General features: G+C 57.4%; 1 protein-coding gene across 5 annotated transcripts in view; it reads right to left on the bottom strand.

Moving 5' to 3' along the window:
• The window catches only part of ZMIZ1 (zinc finger MIZ-type containing 1), a 234,249-nt gene that overhangs the window by 187,150 nt on the left and 19,224 nt on the right, over window positions 1-27,875 (bottom strand). The window lies entirely within an intron of this gene.

Genomic DNA, 27,875 nt, shown 5'->3' with positions numbered 1-27,875 from the left:
CAGGGGGGCACAGTGAGCTTCAAGCTAACCTTCCCGGCAGCTCCCACCAGCTTCACTGACCGGCAGGCTCTGCCCGCCTGGGCTCCTCCGGCTGACCTGGCACACCGAAGCGGAGCCATTCCAGAAGCTGGGCGCTGCCCGCCCCCTCCCCGGCAAGGGCCTGTCTCCCGGACTTCGTGCTAGAGGCCTGGCCCCAGCCCCGGCGTGGGGGGCTGCCCCTCTGCGGCCCCATGCCACAGCACCAGCACCCCGACACACACAAACCACTGTGCTGCAGCCGGCCGGGACCCCAGGACCCCGGGACCCCGGGACCCCAGCCTTGGGATAAATTTGGTGCTCCGCTCAGAGCCCTTTCTTCCACTCCTCTCTCTGTCTTCCAAAGCCCTGCTGGCCTTGGAGACTCTGCTCAAGTGAAGTGAGCCCTTTCCTTACAAATTCTGTGTAATTTTCTGAGCCCTTTCCACAGAGCCCTCCCTGACCTGCCCCTTCTTTCTTTGTTCATCACCCAGGGGCTTGGGGTCTGGCTGACCGGGTCTTCTCCGGCTTTCTGGAGGCCCGTTTCCTCCCTGGGCAGAGCTCCCGGACATCAGGAATGAGATCTAGTTTATCCTCTGAGGCTCGCAAGGCCAGCGACCGCTGGAGGGATGGACGGACAGACGAGTGAGTGACGGACGGACAGTGCGGTGAAGGTGTTCGGTGAACAAGAGGAACAAAACTGGCCAACCGACATGTGTCTTGAAATCAGGAAGCCCGTTGAGCTCTCCAAGGGCCTCCTGATGCCCTCCCCCCCCGTTAGATTCTAGAATACAAGGCTCAGGTTGGTAAGAGGCAAGAGACTTGGTGATGGTGATACCCTTCTCTGCTGATTCACGAATGTGGAAACCGAGGCCCTGATGGGGAAAGGGTTTCCTCCCGGGTCCCACAGCAAGAGAGAGCCAAAGCCAGAAGCAGACCCCAGTCTCTCTGGGGACTGCCTTGCCCACTGCCCAGAGCTGTCACGGATGGAGACCGCCATGGCAATCCCCTCCAGCTGCAGGCACCCAGCTTCCCTGAGTGTTGGGGGACCAGCCAGGCCATCTGATCGGATGGCCCTACGTCCCCCAGCCTGGAGGCCTATGGCTCAAGGTGGGCCCGGAGGGGACATTATAGAAAGCCTCAGGCTCAGTGACCTTCAACCAGGGGGAGACTTTTCCAAAAGCCCCACTGAGATCTCACTCCCCTCCACAAAGCCTTTGCAGGCTTCCCAAACACTCCTGATGGAACATGCACTGGCGACCAGCTTGGAAAATAGTTTGGAGGTATCTCCCACCCTGTGCTTATCAGCAACCCAGCAACTCCATTTCTTCATCTTTTTTTTTTTAAGTTTATTTATTTATTTTGAGAGAGACAGACACAGGGCGAGTAGGGGAGGGGCAGAGAAGGGAGGAAGACAGAAAATCCCACGCAGGCTCTGCACTGTTAGCGCGGAGCCCGGCGTGGGGCTCAAACCCACGAAACCGTGAGCCGAAACCCATGACATGAGCCGAAACTGAGAGTCGGACACTTAACCCACCGAGCCGCCCAGGCACCCCTCCATTTCTACATACGCGTGTGCATGTGGGCACCCGAAGACGTGTACTAGAATGTTCGGAGCAGCGCGATTCATCATGGCCAAAAAAAGCCCCAAAGCTTTCCAAATGGCCATCAACCACAGAAGAGAGAAATTGGCACATCCATACAATGGAATGGACACCACACAGCAATGAGAACAAATGATCTGCAACCGTGTCCGATAATACAGAGAAATCTTACAAACGTAACAACCAAAAGAAGCCAGACACACTAGAGAACACCCTTCAGGGGTGCATTTATAGAAAGGTCAAGAGCAGGCAAATCTACTCTGTGCTTGTGGTGGACTAAATATGGGAGCACATTCTTTTACAGAGCAACTCCTAGCAAGAGGGGAGAGTCTATTCTCTACCCCCTGAATGTGGACTGCACTTGAGACTGGTTTTGGCCAATAGGATTCAGTGAAAGGAACATTTTAGGACTTATGGAGGCCAGGCTTTAAGGGGCGCGCAGTTTATGGCCTTGGCCCTGTCGGAGGCCGGTCTCCCGTACGGAGGCCGCCCAGCCAGCAACCAGCGCCTACGGCCAGATGTGACTGAGCTCATCACCAACTTTCCATTCCAGTCCAGCCGGCCCTTCAGGTGACTGGAGTCACGCGAGCCCAAGGGACTCCTCAGAGGGACTGCCCAGGGAAACCACAGAATTATGAGACATAATCGATGGTGGTCGTGTATTTTAAGCCACTATGTTTTGGGGTGGTTTGTTGGGCAGCAATAGGGAACAGATAGCATGCTGTTGGAAATCAGGAGTCATTACCCTGGAGGGGAAGCAGTGAGTGGGAGGAGGCACACAGGGGATTTTAGGGGGTCTGGAATGTTCTGTTTTTTGATTTGTGTGGTGGTTGCGTGACCGTGTTCGTTTCGTGACGGTTGGTCAAGTTACACTTAGGATGTGCACACTCTTCTGCATGGATGAAGCTGAAAACACACAAACCTTGTGGGGTCCTCCACCTGGGCAGACCAGATCCAGCCCAGCCCTGGTCCTCCCACCTCACCAGCCCAGCCCCTGCCCTACTCATCTGGTGTTTCCCCCCGCACACTCACCGGGCCACCTCATACCTCTGCACCCGGGATGCCTTTCCTCCTCCCTCCACGATTCAAGCCTGAGGGCAGGTGGCACCTTCTCCTGGAAGCCTTCCCTGACTGCCCCAGGCTTTGCCCAGCTATCCAGATTCACACAGCTCTCTCTCTGGGGCTGAGTCTTCCTGAGCATGGAGAAGTCTTTGGCTCTGTCTCCCCAGCTCTCAGAGCTCTGCAAGCAGGAGCCCTGTCAGGGTTAGGTGACGAGACCTCCCCCCACCCCAGAGTGACATCGCGAAGACCAGAGCAGATTTCAGGGGGTGACGGGGCCCTGGGGGAGTGCTGATCGCAAGATGGGTTGTATGCCCACATCTCCCGGGACCCAGGCTTCTCCCACACAGATTGAGGGTGAGGCTGAATTTGGGGGTACAGAGAGGGTCTACAGAATGGAGGAGAGCTCGGGGGGAGGGTGCCCCATTTTGCAGTCGACGGTAACACCTGTGAAATGCGTACCGCTCGTTTCCTCTTAATTATCAAGTAAAATAAAAGAGCAAGCCTGGCGTGCAGTCGGGGGTTCATCTCTGCGGAAACAATGCAAACGGCCAGGCAAAGAAGAGGAAGTGCTGAAACGCCATACAGATGGGGCATCGGCTCTACTCGAAACCCTTGGAGGTATTGACCTGTCTCTCTCAGAGCCTGGTGAGGAGGAACCCCCACTCGGCCCTGGCTCCCGGCCCTTGGGTGACTGGGGTCTCAGATGACCCCCAGCACCAGGGCCTCGATCCTCGATGCCCCTCTCTGGGCCCCCCGCGCCATCTCTGCAGCTCTCTGTTCTTCATGGACATGTGACCTTGGGGGAGTCCTCAGTTCCCTCACTGGCATCCAGAGGTCTGGCTGAGTCGACGATCTCTGATGAGTCACATCTTTGTCTCCACAGCAGGACTGGCCCCTGACAGGCGAAGACGACTGGGAGGCCCAGGTCTCTTTCTGCCTCCCTCCGGGCCCCCACTGTGCCAGTGACGGTGTCTGCCCAGCCCTCCCCACCCCCACGCCCGGGCTACCCTGGACGTTTTCTTTGATACCCAGAGTGCTTTGCTACAACAGGAAGCTCCTTGCCCAGCAGAGAGGCGTAGATAAGCCAGGGGATGGCCTGAATGGGAGAGGGCAGGACACCAGGGCCTAGGAGAGGGAATCTGTCCTGCGGCAGAGGTTAACTACACACACACACACACACACACACACACACACACACACACACACACACGGGGACAGCTAAGTGGGCCCAGCCTAATAGCAGAAGGGATTCTGGACTGGAGCACACTTTGCACACTTTCCACAGGTGGGTGTGCGATCTCACAGAGTGGTGCGTGCACTGTCCCCAGAGGGGTGCCAACAGAGGGAGTGGCCACGTGGTGCTGTGGGTGCTGTGAGCGTCGGAACTAGAGCTGGACTCTCTCTTTCCCAAACTCCTCTGTTGATAAGGATCACCTGGGCTGCTTGGTAAGCCCACAGCTTCCCAGGCCTCTCTCCCTGGAGAATGGACGTCTGTGGCTCTGGAATGGAGCCCAGAAATTTAAATTTTTAACAAGTCCTCCCAGGTGATCCTTTGCATCTGGAAAGTTTCGGGGAGCACTGGCAGATGACCTTCCTGGTCCCCTTGGGCCCCGAGATTAGTGACTCTGAGCTCCCCACTCCAGTGCCACCCCCACCCCATCTGGAAGCCACGGCTGGCAGCAGCCGAACTGCATCATTAAAATAAAAATGATTTAAAAGCTTTAGAAGGGGGCAAAGATGTCAGGGGGAGGGGGGATTCTGAGCCCACAGTGGTCCTAGCTGAAACTCCTTTCTAGCCCCCCTGGGCCCCCCAGAGTCATCCAGAAAAGCTCAGCATTGGGGTGAGGGGGGGCAGCGAGCTGACAGCTGTTCAGCTGCTGCTTGGTGAGACCCGGAAAAGCAATTATCTTGCTCTTAGCAGAGAGGCGCTGGCTTTTACCCGCCCCCTCCCTCCTCCCTCCCTCCCACCTTCACACACACACACACACACACACACACACACGCACACACACACGCACACACCCAGGCCACCGATGCCGCTGGTGGCTCTGAACCCGCCTCCCCCCACCCCCAGGCTCCAGATTCCTCTGACTCGCTCAACCTCCATCCTCAGAGCCCGTTTCCAACACTTAAATCATTTAGCCCGCTAAACCGGAGACGGCAAAATGGGTGCTATTTCTTAAAAACATACAGAGAGCGTATTAAATTATTGATAGCCATTAAACAGGGGGAAAAAATTAAACAGCTCTCAGCTCTTATCAATCATTCATGCAGTTTCCACTGGGGTGTTTTCTGGAGAGTGATCACACGGCCAACCCAGGGAGTCGGCTCCTGCCAGCAAGGAAGGCGCTGGGCTGCATGGAGGCGGGGAGGGGTCCGCAGCAGCCCCCAGCAATTATGGGGGCCCAGGCTGCGTGCAGGGGGGGGGAGCGGGGCGGGCCTGGCACAGGGAGGTCAGCCTCTCTGCTGGCAAACTCCCTCTTCCTCTCTCTACCACATCATTAACAAAGGGACACTCCAACACAGCCTTTGAGAACCCCTTCATTAAATCCAGCCCGCTTTTCCTGAGTGCCTACTATATGTCAGGCACCACGGAGCAGCAGTAAGCTCGACGCACCCACACCGGTAAATGTGGGGGCCCTCTGCAGGGAAAGGGGGGGGTCACACTACATCGTGCTAGGGGCCGTGATGGAGGTCCAGAGAGTGGCTCATGGGAACAGGGGGCAGCTTCGGCTGGAGGGGGGGGGGGGTGGTGGCGTTTTTCAGGGAAGGCTTGGCCAAAGAAGTAATTCTTGGGTAAATTCTCATCCAGAGGACAAGTCTGGGAGGGGCATTCCAGGAAAGCACGAGCAAAGGCACTGCAGCCTAGCTGGGCCTGTGTCTGAGCACTGATCCTGTCAACAGCTCTGCATGTCTCAATGGCAGTTACCGGCCATGTGGGGTTAGGGGCTTGGCTGTCACTGCAGCCTCTCCTCCAGGCACTGTTCAAACCCAGGCCAGGCCCCCCATAGCGTGGACAGGCAGGAGGTTAGGGTTCACCCCAGCTACCCAGGGCAACGGCACCTCCACCCCCGTACGCAGATCCATTTCCTGCCTCTGACTCAGGACACCTAAGCCAGTGTGACGCAGGCCATGGAGGCCACAGAGCCGGGACACTGCTGGTCTCCCGGCCACAGACGGGTCTGGCAGAGCTACTACCCTTTGGAGATGAGCTCCCTGCAGCCGCTGAGCTGTGCCAAGGACCCAGGCACCAGGGCTCGGGGAGCCGGCAGATACCCGATACTGCCCCGCCTCTCCTCTTGGGAACCATCTACAACCGGGGGCCATTTGAGGCTCTGAGGCCAGGCTGGGCTACTGGCGGCCTCGGGGAACAAAGAGACAAGGCCCCTGCTGGCCCGGCACACCAGGAGAGCCGCATTCTTGAATGCCTGACAGAAGCTCTCACTTCTCAGGAGCCGGGAAGAGGTCCTGCCAAGTGTTGATAGCACCCTCGCCAGAGAAAGCTGCTGTCACAGGGAAACATTCTGGGGAGAGCGCTGTTTACCACCAACGCCTGGGACTGTCAAGAAATAATCAGAAGAAATTAAACTTGCGAAGTTGAAGATAGAAAGGAAGCCTCCTCCCCAAGCCCCCGGACGTTTCAACCTGCAGGATCAGGCTGCTCTCTTTTGCCTGATTTAGAGAAACACCCTTAAATCAGCAGGGGGTGGGTGGGTGGCTGGGACATGTGTGCAGCCAGCCGGGACTAGGAGAGGGGGACGGCACTGACCCTCCCGTCTCTGGGCCTCCGTTTGCTCATCTGCAAAGCAACAGATACGCATTTGGACTCAGTAGGACCACGTGGTCATACAGCACAGGGGTAACCTCCAGGCTCTCTGTCCAGTCTGCAAGGAACACACAGTCCCTCAAGGTCACGTCAACACCCCTGCCTTGCTCACCTGAAGACTTGGGGTGGCAGGGCCGGGTGGGTCTAAAAAAGTCATTGGCCATCTCCCTGTCTCTACGTTGACCCTCCCGGCAACCCCACCCCCCTGGATCACTACCCGTAACCCCTTCCCTCTAGCCCACCTCCCCCCAGGTGCAGGGACCTATGCAGGGCTTGGGCCTGACCTGGCACAGACCAGGGTGCCAAGAAAGGTTTGCCGACCGGCAGAATCAAGACACGAACGGGTAAATGACCCCCAAAACCCAAATCAAACGCACCTCTCCCTGCTCAGGTACTAGTCCTGACTTCTCATTGCCAGGTCCTCCCAAGTCCTCGAAGCCCTTTACCTGTGAGTTGAGTCCTTGCTTCTAGACATCTTTCACACCCTCCACACTCCAGCCACGCCACAACTACTCAACCTCCCTGAACAACTTCCCTTGGACTTTCATGCCCCAGGGCCTTTGCATGTATTATAGCTTTCTCCACCTAGCCAAGTCCTGCTCTGGGTCAAGCTCTATTTCCTCCCCCTGGTAACCGTTGCAACCCCTTTCCACATTACACTAAACTGGATTCCATTCACACCTCTCTGAGCCAGACGGGGGGGCACCGTGAACACTTGGCAAATGGGGTTAGAGAGGGGCCTCTAACTTTACTGCATACAAACCAACCACTCCAGCCCTTGGCCTACCACCCATAATCAGTTCTTCCTAACAGCTAACCTGCATCACTCCTGCTTTAATTTTTTTTTTTTAATTTTTTTTTTCAACATTTATTTATTTTTGGGACAGAGAGAGACAGAGCATGAACGGGGGAGGGGCAGAGAGAGAGGGAGACACAGAATCGGAAACAGGCTCCAGGCTCCGAGCCATCAGCCCAGAGCCTGACACGGGGCTCGAACTCACGGACCGCGAGATCGTGACCTGGCTGAAGTCGGACGCTTAACCGACTGCGCCACCCAGGCGCCCCTCCTGCTTTAATTTTAAAAGCCATTCCCTGGATAGTGGGTGAGATGTCCTCAGCCAAGTGTGAATGAGACCGTATTCTTGGAGCTCCCAGAGCCGATGGAAGGGGCAGGCTTGGGAATTTCCAGGCAATGGCCAGCAGAAATTGGCCACAAATGAATCATTAACTCTCGAGTCGAGAGCTCCGAGTGCCTGGTGCCAAAGTCTCGGGCTCTGGCCTTGTGTGGGCCACTTGGCCTCGCCTGGCTCAGGCCTGAGGGGGGCCCCGCCCCTCGCTGGCCATCTGCTTCACCCCACAGCCACTGGTCACTGAGAGCCGAGGCCATCTGGGCCAGAGCAGTCCAGATGTCTTATGGGAGAGGGCATGCCTTTCCCTAGGAATGACTCCAAACCTTTTCCCACACACTTCTCTCTCTCTGGAATGCCACCCCTTCCAGAGAGCTAAATCCCCCCTGTCCTTCAAGGTCTGGCCCCAGCCTGGCCTGCCTCCCCTCTTCCCTGCCCATCTGGACCCGTCTTGGCCCCCACAATCTCTGAGCCTTTAGAGCCCTGGCCTGGCCACCAGGGGCTCATTTCTGCAGCAGAGCCCTTGCCAGGATGGGGACTCTGCACCTCTTCTGGACCCCAGAAGCTGGCATGGGGCAGGGCACAGATCAGGGAGCCCACGCGTGCTAGGGGTTGTATGTGGGCTCAGTCTGCAGCCAGCAGAAGAAAGCGCCTGGGTTGCTGGAGGGGCTGTGGTCCCACCTACCTCAAGCGAGGCATCGAGTCCTCCTCTGGGCCTCCTTTTCAGGGCCTCGGGCCAGCAGAGGTGTGGTCAAAACAAGAGTAGAGGCGTCGGCTGGCCTCCCACTGGGGAGCCAGGTGGCTGTGCTGGGGTGGGGGGGCGGCCCCTGACACCCAGGAGGCAGGAGAGGCCAGCCTGCAGGCCAGGGTGTGATTCTGCTTCACCTCCTCTAAGCTGCCCTGTTCTCGAAGGGCCTGGACTCTTGGGTGAGAACTGATGGACGCGAAGTCTGGAAACATAGATGCTATTGTCATGTGATGTCAACAGGTCAATCACTATGCGTTCACCTGTGTTTCCAAACTCAGCGTCCACGTACGTGGCAATCGGGCTGGCAAAAACACTAACAAACACCGCGGACTTGAGCGGCTGTTGGGTGTCAAGCTTCGCAGGCCATCCCAGCCCTCCACAACCCACATTTCTCCCGGATGCTCCCAGCACACTACGGGACCCACCATTACTACGCCGGCTTCAAAGAGGAGGAACGCAGGGTTCCCGGAGACTCAGACGAAGGTGAAGTGCGTGCCGACATCCCACGGCTACCGCGTGGCAGCTGGGGAGTCACACGGAGGCGCGTGGCCCAGGCCCCCGCATACTACCCGCCCCTGCGTGCCCAGAGCCCCTCATCTTGCGTGCTCAGAGCCGGAACAAGTGTCACGGGCACCCCTACTCCTCGGGGCCCACTTCTTACCTGATCCTCCCCAAAGCCCCATGAGATGGCCAGGGAGGCTCACTATTACCACTTCACAGACTGGGAAACTGAGGCTTCAGGGGGGGAGGGCTCGGACTTGGCCGGCAGCTTTATACTCCCCTAACCCTCACGCTGACCCCACGAAGTGGCTGCTGCTGAAGCCGCTTTCCAGATGGGGAGGATGCAGAGGACGGGCTAGGCAACGCTGGCTCGCTCCCGTGCACTGGCGACAGAGGCTGGGTGTGTGTCCTGATCTGCCTGACTCCCGACTGGGCTTCTCCCGTGACACGGGGCTGTTCCCAAGGCCTGGCACAGTGTAAGTGTAAGCCTGTGAACACGGTGGGGAGAGGAGATTCAGGTGCACCACATGGGGGCCCAGGGCCTGGTGCTGTGTGCTGCCCCTCCCCACCCCCAGCTTCCCCCTGTGGGAATGGGGAACGGGCCGGAGGGCCTCTGAGCGTGTGCCCACCTCCCCACTTCCCCACGGGACTCTGGACCAGGGCACTCTCCGCATTCATTTACCACGGCAGAGTCTCAGGACAGGGCATCTCGGCCGGTCACGCCGGTCGCCGTGTGTGCATGCACGTGTGGGTGTGTGAGTGTGGATGGCATCGATCTGAGGGCGACAGGACGAGTGTGCAAGGGGAGCAGGTGGGCAGGCGGCCATCCGCAGGACCGTGTGAGAAGCCCCTCGCTGCCACTGTGCTCACGGAGGCAGGCCCGTCCAGAACAGGCCCGTAAATCAGGAAGCCGCCTGCCGCAAACATTAAATCACTGTCTCTGGGACACAGCACTTAGAGGGGGAAGCGGCCAGCATCAGGCCCAGGCCCACCGTCTGGGTAGGGGGTGGAAGGGGGAGCTGGTGTTCGGCTCCCCATCCACACCCCCGGATCAGATCTCTCTCCTGCTAGCCCACTAGGCCCTGCCTCTCTCTGCTTCTAACCCCCCCCACACCCCCCCATTCTACCTTCCTTCCCTTGCTCTCAGCTGGAGAGACTCCTAACCTCATCCCCTAGGCTGAGGGCTGCTCTCCCAGCCGCCTAGGGGTGCCGGGGGTGGGGGCGGTGGACAGTCCACGTCTGAGCAGGAACACTGGGCTGCTGGCAGCGGTCGGGGGGATCTGGACCTGGGACTCACTCCCCGCTGCCCTCCCGTGAGTCACTTCCTTCTCCTGGCCTCACATTCCCTGTCTGTAAAGTGGAGGCTGGAACGGGCCCTCGTGGGGCTGCTCGTCCTAAGGATCTGACGCCCAGGGAAAAGATCCTCCGTGGAGGCTGATTAATTATGACTATTAATAATACAACCATCTGTATCTCGTGGCAGAGCGAGGATGATTAAAACGGCCCCATGCCCCAGCGGCAGAATAAATGGGTCTCCGGGTGGGCAGGGATGTTCACACCAGGCGTCCAAGCAGATCCACGGTGGCTGTGTGTTGGAGAGGGGCTGTTTATACTCCACTGCACAGACAGATGCAGAGAGGAGACAGACAGGCAGGCAGACAGGCAGACAGACGGCAGGGAGCTGGCTCATCAGCTGATGAGCAAGAGACAGTTACCTTGTGCCAAGGTTCTTGGGCAGGATTTTCTCCGCCCAGCACTGGAACAAACCAACCTTGGCCTTCCCACTTCTCCTGAACACTCACCACACCCCCAGAGTAGAGCCCAGAGGCCTCAGCTGCAGAAGTTAACAAGGGGGTGGGATGCGGATACCCTCTGTCCAAAGAAATCCCGGACGCCGTGATCTGCCAGGGCCAGGCCAGACCCCTGAGCCAGTGCTCGAGGACCAGACCCGGGGGCCACCCATTTCATGCCTCTGTGCCCTGTACGCTCAGGTCCCCCACCTGGCAGGCCCTCCCTGCCCTCCACAAGCCCTCCCCTAATAGCCTCCCTCTGACGGCAAGCCTTTCTCAACACCCCATCATGCACTGGGACTGAGGCACACTGTCCCTCCTCCCACCACCCCATGGGGCCCAGCACACCCCGGGCCTCGATCATCCACCTAAAATGCTCTCTTGCTATACATATCCACCTCTCACTTCACATTCACCAGACCGTGAGATGCTCTTGTCGACTCACGTCTACGATTCCTCAGTGCCCAGCATGGAAAGGGAGCCCCCGCACTGCCCAATGGAGCGAACACCACCAGCTGGCCCTTGAGAGTCCTCACCCCTGAGCCAGGCACTGTTAAGCTGTTAATGGTCACAACAGCCCTGTGTTGTATTTATGCCCATTTTGTAGAAGGGGAAACTGAGGTATAGAGAGGTCAAGGAACTTGCCAAAGGTCACGTGGCCAAGAAGTGGTTGAAATGCAAAGCAGGCCATTTGGCTCCAGAACTCTTACCTACTAGGCTCCAAAGGCTCCAAATGAACAAAGGAAGGAAGGAAGGAAGGAAGGAAGGAAGGAAGGAAGGAAGGAAAGAAGGAAGGAAAGAAGGGAGGGAGGGAGGAAGGAAGGAAGGAGGGAGGGAAGAAGGAAGGAAGGAAGGAAGCCAGTTTGAACATCAGGATGCATAAAGTCTTTTGAGCTTTCTTTGTGTGTGGAAGACAAAATGGCCAGGAGAGGAGTGTCATGGGTCAGGCCAGGTCTCTGCATTAACTAGCTGTGTGACCTCAAGCAAGTCACTTGCCAACTCTGGGCCTCGATTTCCTCATCTGTAAAATGGGGGCATCCTACTGACCAGATAGGAAAGCAGTGGTAGAGTGAGCACGCTGCGGACGACAAAGCACGATCATGATGCCTGTCTACACGGCAGCCAGCATTTCCAAGCCAGGAGCCTGCACGCCTGCTCTGGTGGGGACCCCGAGAACAACGGATGAGGGATATGAAGCCTTGGCAGCTTCGTGGGTCTGTCAAGACACTTCCTGGGCACCCGCCCCCTACGCAGCCCTGGGCCAGCCATGGAGGGGTGGGGGCCTGAGCAGCACATGGGCTCCACCAGCACAGGGCTGGGCGCTGACCCTCCTGGCCGACGGTGTGGTTCGGGGACGCCCCCTGCCTAACGGGCTGCGCAAGGAGCACCTGCTTTGTTCCAACAGGCGCTTCCAGCTCCATTGCCGGCTGACCACCATGTCCGGTGCTGGCGACGCACGGCGGACGGGGGCCAGCCGCAGGCTTGGAGGAGCTCCCGGGTGACAGGAAGGCAGGTATGTCACCGAGCTCCCTTCCCACACCGTAGCAGCCACTAGCAATCAATCCCCATACTCTCAGAGTCCAACGCGACCTCAGCGTGGCTTTTCTAAACAGCACTCCAGGCTGTCCCTCCCAGGTGGAGAGGAAAACAAAACCTGCGGGATCTGACCTCCCCGTAGGTGGAACAACTACTACTGGCTGCCAGCAGGGCCCGCCCCCTGGGGGAGGGGCTCCCGCGGCTCCTCCGTCAGGAAGGGTCCCGTGGTCAGAAGACAGCTTCCCAGAATCGCGAAGGTGAAGGAGCTGCCGTGGACCCACCCGGATTTTGTCAATCCCCCCTGCCGTCTAGACGGCTGTTGGTTCGATGCCATTCTGGGGATCAACTCAGTTTTTGTTAAACTACATTTGTTTAAAACAGAACAAAACAAAACTTTATAACATAACCTTCCATACAAAATCAGGAGGCGCCGGGGAGGGGGTGGCGCAGAGGGTTTTTCTCAGTCGTGACTGATGTAGCACATGAACCCGACAGTCACCTTTGTGCACCTCTAAGGAGCACAAACGCACTTCGGAGATGCTCGCCTGCTCTGAGAGGAGGCAGGTAACGTGTCTCTGTTACACAGATGAGGAGGTGAGAGGCTCAGAGAGGTGAGCCCGCTGGCCCGAGGTCACACAGCAGTGAGTAACAGAGCGAGGCCTCTGACGCGGACCTCCTGACTGAGCGCAAGGTTCTTTCCTCCCTGCCGCCACTATCCGCTCTGTGCCACTTGGAGTCACTTAGGCGGAGGGAGTCACTCTGACCCGCGGCTGGCATGGTAGCGGTTTTTACACCTGAGGTTAACAACTGTGATTTAAGAGGTTATTTGTCTTAATTTTCGGGAATCAGTTTCTCAGGGAGGAGAGAACTAACACATCGGGCTTGGGAAGCTAGTCTTTTTAGAAAATATTTATAGCGTTTCGAGACAGTTTGGTGGCAAATGGATACAGCATCTGCTATTTTCTGCACGTTCACCACAGCTCCAAAACCCAGAGCCATCAAAACACACACACACACACACACACACACACGCACACGCACACGCACACGCACAACAACAACAACAACAACAAGCACATCAGTGTTGATAGGAAATCAAAGCCCATCCCTTCTTTGAGAAATAAGACACAAAACAAAACTGGTGTGATTTCAGAGCCCATTACTACCTCTGGTTGGAGCCCCAAGGTGCCTCTGCTGGCAATACCTAAGGCTAATGCTCAGAAAGCCAAGGCCAGTGGGCCAGTCCCCAAGGCCACAGTGAGGTTCACTGCCTCCAGAGTTAGGTTTGGCAGGACTCCCAGGCCCAGGATTGTGGCTGTCAGAGGAAGCCCCAGCAGCAAAAGAGCCCTCCCCTGAAATTTGGATTCCGGCTATAAACTGAAGACGGACAGGGAGAAGGCAACCTCCAAAACCAAAGACGTTTTACGAGCAGCAGCCGAGCCTCTAAAGTCGCTCTCCTTGCGTTACCTCAGTAGTTATTCATCCCTCCGAGGTCAGCGACGTCTATCACCCCATTTTGCAGATGGCAAAACTGAGGCTTTAAAACTCCTAGTGATTTTCGTGAGGACACAACTGCTTGTATGGTAAGCTGCTCCCTCTGACCTTCTGCAGGCAGCCCAGCATGTCCGACGAACCTCCTGGGACCATCCTTCAAGTGGCTTCTGTGCTATCCTCATTGGCTCCCCAGGTCCCTGCAAGGAATCTCCGCAGCCCAGTCTTTACCTGCACCACAACCCTCAATACTAATCCTCTGTACTCAAAATGCAGCATTTCAAGCTGCAGGACCCTGAGAACCTTTCACTCCATCCTGGTGTCTCAGGTGGGAATTCCGAGGCCCAGAGAAGGGAGGGAACATATTCAGGGTCACACAGCTGGCTGATGACAAAAAAGGAGGTCAACCAGGTTTGCTGTTAAAAATCCGATATGTGTTGGGGTGCCTGGCTGGCTCAGTCAGTAGAACATGTGACTCTTAACCTCGGGGCTATGAGTTCAAGCCCCAAGTTGGGTATAGAGCTTACTTAAAAAAAAAAAATCCCAAACGTGTTGCTAACTCCCACTGTCCTTGGCATCCTGGTTGAGACACGAGGACTCACTGCTACTTCACAATAAGTCAATCCAGCTGAGAACAAGGCTTGGTAGGGACACCCGGGGCTTGGGTCCAGCCAATGGCAAAGGGTGCTCCAGTGTCCCCCAGCAGGGCATCTTCCGGTCCATCCAGCCCAGCCTTTTGGGCAGAGCCTTCAAGCCCCTCTGCCCCAAGGATGCAGGCACTGCCCCCTCCCCGTCCCACACCCACTTCGAAGTCAGGGAACCGGAAGGCCCTCGTCCATCATGCACCGGGACAAGACCCCAGGGCAGGCCCCGAGGGAGCGAACGCCCACACAGCCTGGCTGGAGGCTGGCAGAGAGCCCCCGGGAGGAGAGCCATGCCAGACTGGGGCCCGGCCTTTCCCATGCGGCTGCTCCCGGGGCAGCCCTCTGCACTTGAACGTTGACAGGTATTGCAAATGCCACGCATCCACAACAGCTTCCATCCCCCATATCTCTTCCTCCTCTACCCTCCGCTGGCCCCCTCTGGATCAACTGCCCTCTCCCCAGCACCCCCCTCCCCCCACCATAACCACCCAGGCATCAAATCCAGACGCTCCTTAATTCAGACGCTCCCCCTCAGCCAAGCCACCTGCCACTTCCACGGTCCCCTCCCTGGGCTCCAACCTGCCCACCTCTCACCAGCTCCTTTGCCTGAACCAGGGCAACAGCCCCCCTCTGGCCTCCCACTCTCACTGCCCTCCTGCTCCTCTTTGCACCCATGGAGCAAATCTTTTCCTGTTTATAGCCCTCTCCCAGGCATCCCCAAGGCCCACACCCCCTGTGCGTCTGGCCCCGGTCCACCTCAGCAAGTATACTGCCCGCTCCTGCGGCACTGCTGCCTTCCAGCCCCCGCTGGTTTTCCTGCCCCACGGCCTTTGCACCTGCTGCTCCCTCTCGCCACCTCCTCCCCTCCGGACAGTCCATTCTGCATTATTTCAGTTTCTCAGGGGGTCCTTCCTGATAGCCCTGGTCTAAAACACACGCCCCCTCCTCCACCCCAGCCACTCCACAACTACCTCCGTATTAGTCCCGCATCGTGTGGATCACGGGCTGATTACTGTTGACGCATGTCCTCATTTGTTATTTGTCTCTTGTCCCCACCCGGAGGACATTAGTCTAGGAGGGTCAACACCTTGCCAGGCTGGCTCCCTGCTTTACAGGCAGTGGCCAGAATAGCGCCTGGCACAAAACTGATGCCCAGTGAGTGTTTTTTCAAGGAGCAAGTGAGTGAGCATCCATGATCTCGTCAGCTCCCCCGCCCCACCCCACAGCCAGGTTGGGAATTAACTCACCTCACTGATGAGGGCATAAATGAGACACCAAGACGTGCCCCGCATGCCCGGGAGCACCCAGTGGTGAAAGCGGTAGCATGTTCACTCGGGACCGGGCCTCCTGATGCCCAGACCAAGGAAGGTACAAAGATCAGACAATAAGAGCCCGTGGAAAAAAGCATGAAATCGTGTGGCTCCAATATTTCTCTTGCAACTTGAAATGTCGCCTCTCTGAAAACCACATCCTGCCCCTTGTGAGCTGGGCTTGGCCTCAGCTCCCGGCCGTGGGCAGCCTCGCTGAGATCCCCCACCCAGCTCCTTCTCTTAGCGCGTCCCGGAATCCACTGGCCCAGCCCTGAGGCTGCTGGTGGGAGAGGGGGGCAAAGGAGCCCTTGTCTCCCTGGTGGGGCAGGAGGAGGGGGGCTGAGCCAAATGCAGGTCACGCTGTGGTGCCCACAGCCCTCCCAGGGCTAAAAATAACTATGTTTACACACTTCCAGGGCTGGGATGTCTGCCTCCCTGTCAGGAGGGGTTCAAGACTTCCCCAAATCCACGTTACCCGCTGCACATCTTCCACTTGGGGCGGGCAGTACCTCCCCGGGCGAGCTGACAGCACCTCCCCGGGCGAGCTGACAGCCCTTCAGGAGGGAGGTAACTGTCCCTCTTCCCGGGGGGTTAGAGTGGTGGCTAAAGCAGGAGGTACAGAGAAGGCGGCCAGAGCCTTAGCCTTGTGGGTGCCTGGCCAGTTCAAGTCAGAGCTTTGGAGGGCCATGGCGCCATGAGAACCGGCTGGCTGTCCAACTCGCTGTGTGACCTGGAGCAGGCCATCTCCCCTCTCTGGTCCTCAGCCACTGTTCTGTATCGCGGCACCTGGCACTCAGTAATTGACATCTTGCTCCTCACGTCTCATTCCTAGAGTGTGGAGGGCCGACCGTGCATCCTCGGTGTGAGTGCTTGGGGGGCAGGGGTGGACCATAGCGAGAAAGAGTACTGACCCCTGGGGCCCCACGGCTTGTCTTCACCTAAGATGACAAGGTGTACTTGCCAGAACAGCCATCACCTGGCCACCCTCCTCCTCCCTCCCTGCCCTGGTTCACCCAGATGGACTTTAACACCGAGGGGTAGGCGCCAGTCGCCTGCCCAGAGGCGGCCCCTCCCTCTGGACAAACAGGGCTTTCTCTACCTCACGGCTCCTATGAATGTGGCCGTGCCAAGGAGAAACACGCAGGCTGTCAGAGGACTGGCACACTGACTGGTCGTCCTCCTTGGGCAGGCGGTGGTGGGCAAGCACCGACCTCCCCTCGACCCCCGAATACCCACCAGGCTGAGGACTTCAGGCCTCTCGGGATCTAGCGGCCCCTGGCCTTTCTTCTCTGACTTGGGAGGCCTGGCTGACTTGTTGCCCCTAGACGGGAACAAAGTCCATGCCTTCTGGCCTGACTGGAAGGGTTGTGCCCCTCTGATAAATCCCGCCGGTATTCTGAGCCTTTGCAGGCTCTGTTCCCTCTGCCTCTGATGCCCTTCCCCCAGTTCTTGGCCTGAGAATCTCCCGGACACTCCAGAGGGCTGATTCAGTTGCCTCCTTCTCCAGCAGAGCGAGCTTGGCACCGTGCCATCACTGTGCCCCCCTCCATTATAGAGTCAATAGCTCCCCCAGGGCAAGGGCCTGCCCTGCGCCACACGGAGCCGCACAGGAAGGACACTTTGTAACTGCTGAATTAACTCTCAAGGTATGAGCTCAGTCCTGTCTCCTCTCTCCAGCCAAGTCCACTCCTGCGATATCTCCACGTGTATCTTCAAGATTCTGCAATCAGCTATCAGCTATCAGCTGTCATCCTATGGTCTCCAGACCCCTCGGAGTCCCAGGCTCTGTGCTGCCCATCAGCCCTGCAGTGCTCCACCAGCCTATTAAATGTGAGTATGTAGACATGCTGGGGTGAGGCCGGCATCTGCACCGTTAAACAAGTGCCCCGGGGTTCTGAGTGCACAGGCCCTGACGGCCAAGGGCACCCCCACGCCGGCACTTGGAGTTCATTCCCCTCGGATGCCGCTGGGTCTCGTGCCTTCTCTCCCGGATGCTGGCAGGGCTCTCAGGGGACCTGTGAGAACATTGTCCACGCTGCCACTGCTTGTGATTGTTCTATAAATCAGATCTGGCTATGTCACTCCTCTCCTCCGAATCTTTTCTTGTTGACCCTGCATTAAAGATAAACTCTAAGGCGTGGATGGGATTTAAGGTCCTCTGAGGACGTCATCAGGCCCCCACTGAGCTCCTTGGCTCCCACCCGCCCAGGCCTGATGCCCCCCGCTACCCCTTTTCTGCTGAGCATTGACTGACTCATCTTTTGGGGTACAGCTCAGAGGTTCGCTTCCTGTGGGAAGCCTTCCTTGAATGCCCTTCCCTCGCAGGCTGACCCAAGCTGTTCTACTCAGCTGGGCTATGATCACAGCCACTAGGTCCCACTGCTGGAGGAATGCTGGCCTGTCTTGTCCCCCAGTGAGGCTCTGAGCTCCCGGGGACAGGCTGGAACCCGTCACCCAGAGCCTGTCCATCGTTGGCCCTCAAAAGCAGACGCATTCCGAGCATCACAGGGCATGGCCCACCACATCCCCAATCAAGGAGTCCCATTTTGGGGATAAGCAAAGTGATGTTCAGGTCATGCCTGCAGTAGCGGTGGGACCCATGCAGGGTAGGAAAGGCCCACATGCCTGCGCCTATGCCTCTGGGACCAGGCCCTCTAGGCAGTGCAGAGACAGCCACCTGCTCCTTGTTCTAACGCGTCCGCAGCGACTGTACCTTGCAGCTTCTCAGCGCCTCGCCCAGCCCCCACTCCCACGGCAGCCTGAGCCTTCTCTGGGCGGAAGGGGACACTTCCTCCAAGCCCAAGCCACAGGGTGGGCAGGCAGGGGGGAGGGGTGTATGGAGTGAGAGTCTTCCCAGGCAAGTCACCTGCAAAATGCGGGACCAGCCACCTTCCCCGACCTAGAACAAGTACCAGCATTCGCACCAGGAGGGTCTGTACGGGTCAGGGAGGCTCTGAGAGGCAGAGAGGGAGCCTGGGACAGAGCTGGGCCCAGATGCCACCTCTCCTTGCTCGAAGTGCAGTGCAAGCCCCCTGCCTTTTCCACACCCCAGTCTAACAAGATTGCTTCCTCTTTCCTGAGGCCCCAGGGGGCCTTGCAACCTGGCCTTCCTTTCAAAGCAAACACAGATGCAAAACAAGTGAGTAAATCCTAGAGTTTCTGCAAAGCCACGAGAGGGAGGGACACATTAAAGGGAGACCGGGGAGGGACCCCTGTCCAGTAGGGCAAGGGCCCCAGTGCTCAGGGGGGACCCCCCCCCCCCCCAGGAGTGCTGGCTTCCCAGTCCTCTGAAAGGCGCCGGTCCCATGGCACCCGACCCATCGTGCCCAACCCCAGCCTCAGCAGCGGCTGGGCTCAAATGCCCGCTCTGCTTCCTACCAGCTGTGTGTGGACGCCCTACCTCACCTCTCCGCAGCTCCTCTGTGTGGCTCTGAGGTTACTGGAGCCAGCTGAGACAGCCGTGCAAAAGGAATGCCGATGCTGGTCAGGTGCCCGCAACACACCGGGGTCCTGTTCTGAGATCTGCACGGGCATCGATTCACTGATGCTCACGGGATCCCTCCGGGGTACGTGGCTCTGCTACTACACCCCCAGTTTGCAGACGGAGAGACTGAGGCACACAGTGGTTGAGTCACTTTCCTGGGGTTGCCCAGCTGGTAAGCACAGGGGCTGGGACACAGTCCCAGCCGTCTGGCTGCCGAGGGTATGCACTGACTACCGCATGATGCTGCCTGCAAGGAGTTCCTACCTTCTCTCCCCGACCTTGGGGGCCTTGCCTCGTCTAGCTCCTTGCTCCCCCGTAAACTCCAGGGCACACGGTGCTTTTGGCCCTGTGAGTGACCCCTCTCAAACAGGCCTTCCTCGACTGTCTACGGGGCAGGCACGGCCACAGCCGTGCAGGCACTTACTCCTTCCACTTTCCCTCGGACCCTTGACCCTTAGGTAGAAATGACCACTTGACCATTCCCCCCTCCCCAAGCGCAAGGCTTCCATCAAAGCTCCTGGAGGGGCGCCTGGGGGGCTCCGTCAGTTAAGCACCCGATTTCAGCTCAGCTCATGATCTCGAGGTTCGTGAGTTCAAGCCCTGACTCGGGCTCTGCACTGATGGTGGTGTGGAGCCCGCTTGGAATTCTCTCTCTCTCTCTCTCTCTCTCTCTCTCTCTCCCCGTCTCTCTCTCCCTGCCCCTCCCCCACTTGCACTCGTTCTCTTAGAATAAACAAACTTTAAAAAAAAACAAACAAACAACGCTCCTGGAGACCCCCAATGCAGGATCCCAATAAATGCTCGTGGGGTGGCTGAGTGACACATGGGCAGGTCCAAAGGCCTCTGGTTTTGCCCATTTCACGGGCTCACGTCGCCTGAGAAGCTCTTGGTAACGAGGCCCCATAGAGGGCCCCCTGGACGTCGAGGCCCCTCCTTCAGCTCTTCTCACGCTACTAGGGGGAGGGCAGTTAACATCCAGGCAGCCCGCAGAGAGGTGCCATGAAGACCACATATGTAGTGAGCACAAAAGCCCAAAGTGACAGAAATTGATAAAAACTTCACCGCACCGCTGACACCCCATATATCAAAGGCCCCAAATCTCATTCTCTGCTTGCCTCCAATTTCTATCAGAGCTTGCCAGCTGCACATTTATTGAGAAGTTTGTGATCTGACAGGCACTGTATTACCAACATTAATGATGCATCAGTCTCTAGAATTACTGGGGAAACAGTCCAATTGATTTTATTATTATCTCGAGTTCTTCACACTCCATTCCAGGCAGCTTTGCTACCAGAGTTTTTAAGCAGGGACCAAAGGAAACAAAGGTTTCGAGGCCAACGGCTGACCTCTCGAGGCCACGGCCCAAAGAACCTGGGCTTGTTCCAGGACCACCGGGGACAGCCCTCCCGCCCTCTGCCTTCTCCTCCCTCCACGGCCGTAGGACGGGTGCTGAAATACCAGGTCGTGAAGAGTGGCATGTGTGGTGTCCCCCAAAAAGAGTCAAGCCGGGGGACAGACCGAGAGCTCAGAGCAGGCCTCTCATTCATGCTGCAAAGATGGAGGTGGCTAGTGGGGGGCAGAAATCACCACCGATGTCCTGTCATCTGCCCCTTGGCTGGGGCAGGAAGCTGGCCCCGTATGGAACCCACAAGCAGATACGGGCCGGAGCTCACACCAGGGCCTGGCAGGTCTGCTGGCTATCTGGGGGCAAGTGGGAGACCCGAGATGAGGTGGACCATGTGGGTGGGACCCACCTTGTCCCAGGCCACTCGGCCCCAGCCACATGAGACTCCCGTCAAGTTTCTAGAACACACGAAGCACTTTTCAGTCTCAGGGCCTACCTTTGCACAGGGTGTCCCCTCTGCCTCAGGTTCTCTCCACCCCTGGGCCACATCATCTCATGTCTCTTCTCAGAAAGGCCTTCCTGCCTAAAGGGCCTAAAGGGCCTAAAGGGCCCCCACGCCCACCCCTTGGTATTCTCCAAGCAGCAACCCACTGTTTCTTTCTCAGTGCTTATCATAAATTATAAAGGGGGCATCGGTTGGCCTGTTTCCTCCTTGGGCCCCCCCGAAGACAGGATCTTCTCTGTCCGGTCACCATCACAGCCCCAGAGCCTGGCAGGGCAGGACCCCCGGCAGGCCCCCTTACCCATGTGGGGAATGAGTGTCTCAGTCTGAGGGTGGTCAGGGGCAGAGGGCCTAGTTTCTATCAGTCTCTGAAGGAGCATTTTGAATCAAGAAGTTCTAGAGAAAATGGCTGGTTGTTTCAGGGTTGATGTTCCTCGTCCTACCCCTGAGCTCCACGCTAGAGATTCTCTGAAACACTCTCCTTGGGCAAACATTTGTCCGTCAGGACTCCTCTCCAGCCCCTCCTCTCCCAGCCCGTCCTCACCCTCAGCTTCTTCCAGGAACCCTCAGAGGCAGGGCAAGTGGGGAATTGAGGGCTTAAGGTCAGGCCAGGAACTGGATTCCAATCCTGGCCTTACCACGTGAGCAGAGCATGTAACTAACTGCACCAAATTCTACCCAATCGTCTCCCTACAAAATGGGGGTGGGAAGTCTGTGGCCCCACCTGTCCCATAGGGACCTCAGGAGATGTCAGTTTCAGCAGCAGGAGTGGACATCTTCCTAAGTGGCCACGCATAGTACCCACCTCTGGCACCTTTAGTGCTACTGTCTGCCGGGGTTCAAACTGACCATGAAGATTGAGGTACGAGGGTCCCCAGGGGCCACAAGACACGGATCCCCTAAAGGCTCAGAACAGTGAAGACTGGGAAGCAGTGAGGGAAAAGACCCACTGCACCCTGTGAAATAACTGGGCATCCCTATGGGGGTGCAGGGATCCAGGGGATGTCTCTGGGTGAATGGGGGCCAAGGGCCCTTGCTCACGCGGTGGCATTTGTTGGGAACATTCTAAGCCCAAGGCAACAGACAGGTGCAATCCGAAGGCAGGGGAAGCAGCAGGTCTGCTCTCAGAGCAGTCAGATAAGAAAGACTGATAATCTTTATCTGGGCAGAGAGGTGAGCTGGAGGCTGGAAAGGCTGAATGACCAGGCAAGAACTGGTTAAGTTCATCTGAGCACGGTTGCCTTGAACGAGGGTTACTGTGGAGGTTCTGCAAGTTCGCAAGGTGAACAGATAGGGGTAGTCTTGTAACTACTGGGATTATGGTCATTCGGGGTATAGAGTATTATCTGGAATTAAATCCGAATATTTGAAGAGACAGTATTCTGATTCGAAAATAGATTTTTTTTCCCTGAAATAAATATTCCAGATATAATTTATTTATGAGCGTTTACCATGTGCCTGGCTCTACGCTAAGTACTAACCATACATTAGTACACTTCCTCTTAACAACCTCCATTACCCCCGCTTTGTACCCACGAAGACGGAGTGCTGACCGGGAAGCTGAATGCCCAAGTTCCCACGCGGGGAGCTTGTAGGATATGAATCTGGTGATCCCGGGAGCTGGAGTTCCTGGACTCTGTGGGGCGGAAGCAGCCCCCTCCGGCCCGAGGATCCTCGGTCCCTGACCGGCACCCACCCCGTCACCTTCCGAAGAAGCAAGTGAGGCCCAGGGAGGCCTTGGACTTGCCCCAAATCACCTAGTTACCCCATGGCAGGGCGGGGACAACTAGGAGCACCGACAGTAGTCAACCTTACCTAACTCAATTCTCAAAATAACCCGGGAAGTAAGTCCTACTCATTTCATGGCCAAGGAATGGAAGTCTCCAGAAAGCAAAAGCACTGCTAAGTGGCAGAACGAGGGTTTGCAGCCAGCTCTGGAGGCTGTCCAGCAACCACGATACCACCACCCAGACTCACAGAACCTGGCCCTGGCACCTCCCTCTGAGCTTCGGGGAGAGCGGAGATGCTCACTGCCTTCTGGGCCACGCGTCCTGGCCAGCGGGCGGTGCACCTGGCACTCGATGTAGCAGCCACGGTAAACAGCCCCGGCCACGGCCGAACTCACCCGGCCTGCCTGTGCCCAGGGAAGCCAGGCCGGAGGACGGCTTCCCTGGCATCCTCTTACTCAGTCAGGCCCTTTCTGTCCAAAGGGCAGCTGTGACGTGCAGAACGGGTCTGTGGTGCCAGTGTGAGCCCAGCATTGTACGGCTGGGGACATACAATGCCTTGGGTCGACCGTTGATTTATAAATCCGCCCAGCGCTCACCGTGGCCTTTACACTCAGCTCTTTCCCAAAATGCAAATTGGCTCCTTCCTGTAAGTCAAACCAGCTTGCCTGAGCTGATAAAAATCATCCCAAACGGGTTCTTTCATCTCCCCCATACAGAAAGGCCTCCGTGCCCACACCTCCTAGAAAGAGGAAGATGGCTTCACGCGGCTTCACGGGGACTGGCCCCGGGATGGGCCCCAAAGAGGCATCCAGGGCATGCGAAGGGGTCGGAAGAGCAGTGGGAGAGAAGGTTCGAGACCCTGACACATTGCAGCTTTGTGGCCTTAATCTCTCCACGCACCACTCCATTTATGCAAGTGTGTTAAGTGGGGCTAAAAATAGTCCCTTCCTCATTGGGTTCTTTGGCAGATTAAACGAGATGATACACACACACCGCCTGGCATGGTGCTGAGACCCCAATAAGTCTCTTGAATGTGGTGGTGGGGGTGATGGCGGAGAAGAAGAATGAAATAATCGTCACTATTATCACCGTCTGAAGCTTGGACCGGCCACCCAGTCACTCTGGGTGGGTGGCTTCAAGGTGGTCCCTTTTACTGTCTGGGCCTCAGTTTTCCCCCATGTAAAATGAGTCCTCAGGAGCCTTTCTCCTATTGACTGGTCCCTCAACTCCTCGATTGCCTGCATCATATGCAAACAGCTTTGGGGGTGCTGTTTCTGGTACCCTGTCTCTTTACCCTCTCAAGGGTTCTTCTTTCAGAAAAACAAAATCTGTTCTAAAAAAAAAAAAAAATCACCCATCTTCTAGAAAAGCGAGCTACCTGACCGCCCCTCTGCCAGCTGGTGTTGGGATTTCTAAACAGCCACGAGCATCGCTTAAAGGCACATGCCTTGTACGAGGCTTGCTGGGGAATAACCAGGATCTGATAAGAGCTTGCTACCACTAGACTATTAAGAAGGCCTCCAGGGAGTGGGCAGGGAGTGCAAGAAAACTCAAAACGGACCTAGAAGTCGCCAGAGACCAGGAGGCATGCACCAGAGCCTCTCGGTGGAAGTTCCGAGGCTTACAAGGAGGCGTCACGAAGCTGTCGTGACAACCGGGCTCGCCAGGCAGTGTGGAGCCCCGCCCACAGAAGGACGCCCCAGCCTCTGTTTCCTGGCAGGGAACCCCAGTGACTGTGTACGTGGCACGCGTTTACCACAACGCTCAGCACCCAGGGGGGCAGGGATTACCACGATGGGCCCAACTACGGAGGAGAAAGCGGAGGCCTGCGGCAGGTGGGGAGTGACTGGTCCAAAGACACCCAGCTTGTTGGTAATGAAGCCTAGATGCACAGGCTGCCCCCAGGTCACTGCTGCCACCGATTTTCCAGAATGGGATGAAGCCCGACGGGTGATGTCAGCTCACTAAGACCTTTTGCTCACTGTGCCTCTTGTACTCCTCACAGCTGCCAGGAAGAAAGGCTGGACAGGGGTTGTTAAATCTCCCCATTTGGCAGGTTGAGGACGGAGGCAGGACCACGTCGCCCAGTAAGGGAGCAGTCGGGACGAACCGGTGCTGGACCTTCAGACCCCCCTGATTTTACTGCCTCTTCCTCACGGCTGGAGGGGCCCAGCTGGAGAAGCAGCCAGTCCCCCAGGCCCTCCCACCCAGCACTGGTTGTTGGGTCCTGAACTACACCTGAGGGACTCTGCTCACCTGTGATCAGCAGGGCTTCAGGTTTTCTTTTGCTCCAATCTGGGCAGACCCCTGCCTTCCGATTCTTCTCCTAAAACGCTGCTCTGTCCCTGCCCTTCCCTGCTCAAAGCTTCCCCGCCCCTACCTCTAGGATGAACCTCCCCTCCTAACCCTACCTTCCCTCTGGGGTCCCAGCCGTCGCTGGAGACTCAGCCTCAGTTACTCCCCTGAAGATACGGGGCACTGTCTGAGCTCCCCCAGACCCCTGGCGTGGATACCTCCCTTCCTTTGTTCACACCTTTCTGCCTCCCAGAAGTGTCCTTCCTCCCCCTCCTTCTCCCCTTGTTCTAGCTAAAGCCTCTCCATCTTCAAAACCACCCTTAAAGGCCGCCTCCTCCAGGGGGGCCCTCCCCGACCACTCGAACCCATTCTCATGTCTCACTTGTTCCAAGTTCTCCTTGGAACTTCTTAGCCCATCTCTCTGGTACTTCGGTATGCATCATTCCTATTCTGCCACATAGCCAAGGCTTGGTTTCCACTTTAGACTGTGCAGCTCTTTAAAGTCAAGGTCTCCGGATTTTTACTGGGCCATCCTTTCAAAGGATGGCAAGGCGCAAGTCTGTGCTCCACGCCCCCCTTCCCAGTGCCATGGGATACAAGGGGCAGGGCTCTGGCCTTCTAGAAAGAGCTCAAGTCTAGAGACAGGAAAATAAGCAGGGTCTGCATGGTGGGGGCTGACCCAGCACGGTGGGGGCTGCGACGGGGCAATCAGGAGGCTGCAAGAGCATTCCTGTTCTCCCTCGGGAGTCCTTGCCATGCCAAGCAAAGAGACCTGCCCTAATGGGATGCTCCAGCAGCCGTCCTGCCGGACTGAGATGCCAAGCGAGTGATTAATCTGTCAAGTTTCAAGACAAAGGAGGTGTGGGAGGGGCATGGGGGAAGCAGGTTGGGTGAATGTTGGCCACTAAGGTAGGGGCCTCTACCAGCCACAGGCAGGAGGGAACACAGGAACCCGAGTAATAAGAAGGAATCCCCTGGCCTAGAGGGAAGGCTAATCTGTCCTGCTGGAAGAGGCAGTGAGCACCAGGGCCGAGCCCAACCCGGCAGGGCTCATGGGGCAGCACGGCCCCCAGCACATACATCCCTGTCCCTCTCACGGGAGGCACCCCGCAAGCCTCAGCTCCCAAAATGCGTGTCAGCCTTGCAGGGGGGTGCCTTTTTGTTTTCTCTTTTTTCTCAGCAGGCCTCTCCAATGGGCGGGCGATAGGAAATGCACAAGCACACGCTGCTGGCTCTTGGCCTAGCAGGCCCTGGCCACTGTCTACGACTCTGTGAACATCTCAGCAGACGGTTTCATTCTTCTTGCATCCCGAAGCCTTCCTGGGAGAAGGGCATGGGACTCCAGAGAAATAAACAAATGGGATCCTGCGTGCCAGTGTGTGTGTGTGGGGGGGGACTTGAAGGACACCTCCAGCTCCCTGCCTGCCCCCTCCCCCAGCTTGTGTTCCTGGCCCTGCACCCTGACAGCAGGCAGAAGGCCCTCCTCGGGCCCCAGCACATGTGGGCAGCCCATCCCGTCTCTGCCTCCCTTCAACCTCTTCCAAGCTGGAGCCCCCTGTAGGTGTTGAACCATTTTACCATAGCCACCGAAGAGAGGAGGGGGCCAGGCTCCTGTGGACGATGAAGGAATACCCTCTGAGAGCAGTGCCCCCCATTACTGTCAGCAGTTACCCCCCCTTACCACTTCAAGGGGCATCGGAAACAATCGAGCATCCGGGGCACTGGGCCTGGGCGCCCCTGCCCCTCCTGAGCTTGCTTTCCGGTCAGTAAAACGGGGCGGCTAAACTCGAAGAAAGGTGTGCTGTCCCCCAGGCTCTCCCTGTCATGCCAAGAGAGTACGCCCGAAGGAACAGCAGCGGGGCCAGAGCCCAGAGCAGCGAGGGACATTCGGAAGGCAGGATGGGGAAGAGGTGGGTTGTCGATGGCTGCAGAAGCCTTAAAAGCTGGTAAAAGGCTTAATCCTGCATAATGATTTACAAAGTGACAAGTAAAATAGATTTACCGTGACAGCTTGAAAGGAGAACCACAGAAATAAAATTACACTCGGGCTCATCCTGTCTCTCTGCAACCTGCCCCTCCCGCCCAAACCCTGGAACTCATGTGCACACGCATGGACACGTGTGTGGGGGTAAAAAGGGAGCAGGTAGCCTGGGGAGGAGGAAGGTGGGAGAGGGACAGAGGAGGAGGCAGGTCTGGCCCCTGTCCTAGAAAGGGCCAGCTGGCTCCGTGTTCCAGGTGGAGCCTGCAAGAGGTGACATTAGCAGCCCTCCAAAGCCAGTGGTGTTGGGGAGAGGGTATCATCATTTACAGATGGCGACACGCTGGCTGACAAGTCCTGCAGAGGATCCCGCCTCCAGGGAGCATGCAGCTGACAACCCCAAGTGCCCGAAGGACCCAGCCCCGCCCCCCCATCCCCGCCCCCCCCCCCCCCACAATGGCTACCTGGCTTCTGTCCGATTCAACATCGCCATCCTTGAGGGGTCCTAGGCCCTAGGTTTCAGGGCCCAGGAAGAGGGGTCTGCTGCTTCCCCTAGAAGGAGGCGGGGACTCCAACAGCATGGGGCCAAAACTAGCCAAGAGGAAATCAGAGAAGACAAGAAATAACCTCGGCCAAGTTCATCTCAGAGAAAGAGAGTAAGCAATGCGCCCTCCCACAGCGCTGGGTTCCTGAGGGGTAGGGGGGCTGCATCTCTCTTTCTCTGTCGATGGTCCTCGATCTGTGTTTACACAAGTGCCAAGGGTATATCTCCTCCGCTGAAGCCGGATCTCGCCCCAGCTACGGGCGGGCGGCGGCCCCGCGGGGTCCCCGGGGGGGGTGGGTGGGGATCCAATGTGCTGATGTTCTAGCCATGGACCACGTAGGTG

The sequence above is a fragment of the Herpailurus yagouaroundi genome, unplaced genomic scaffold (genome assembly GCF_014898765.1).
Source record: "Herpailurus yagouaroundi ecotype Mexico unplaced genomic scaffold, PumYag 163, whole genome shotgun sequence".
NCBI classification, from domain to species: Eukaryota; Metazoa; Chordata; class Mammalia; order Carnivora; family Felidae; genus Herpailurus; species Herpailurus yagouaroundi.
Note: the sequence above shows the minus strand (reverse complement) of the source record. Positions and strands in the feature narration are given on the sequence as shown.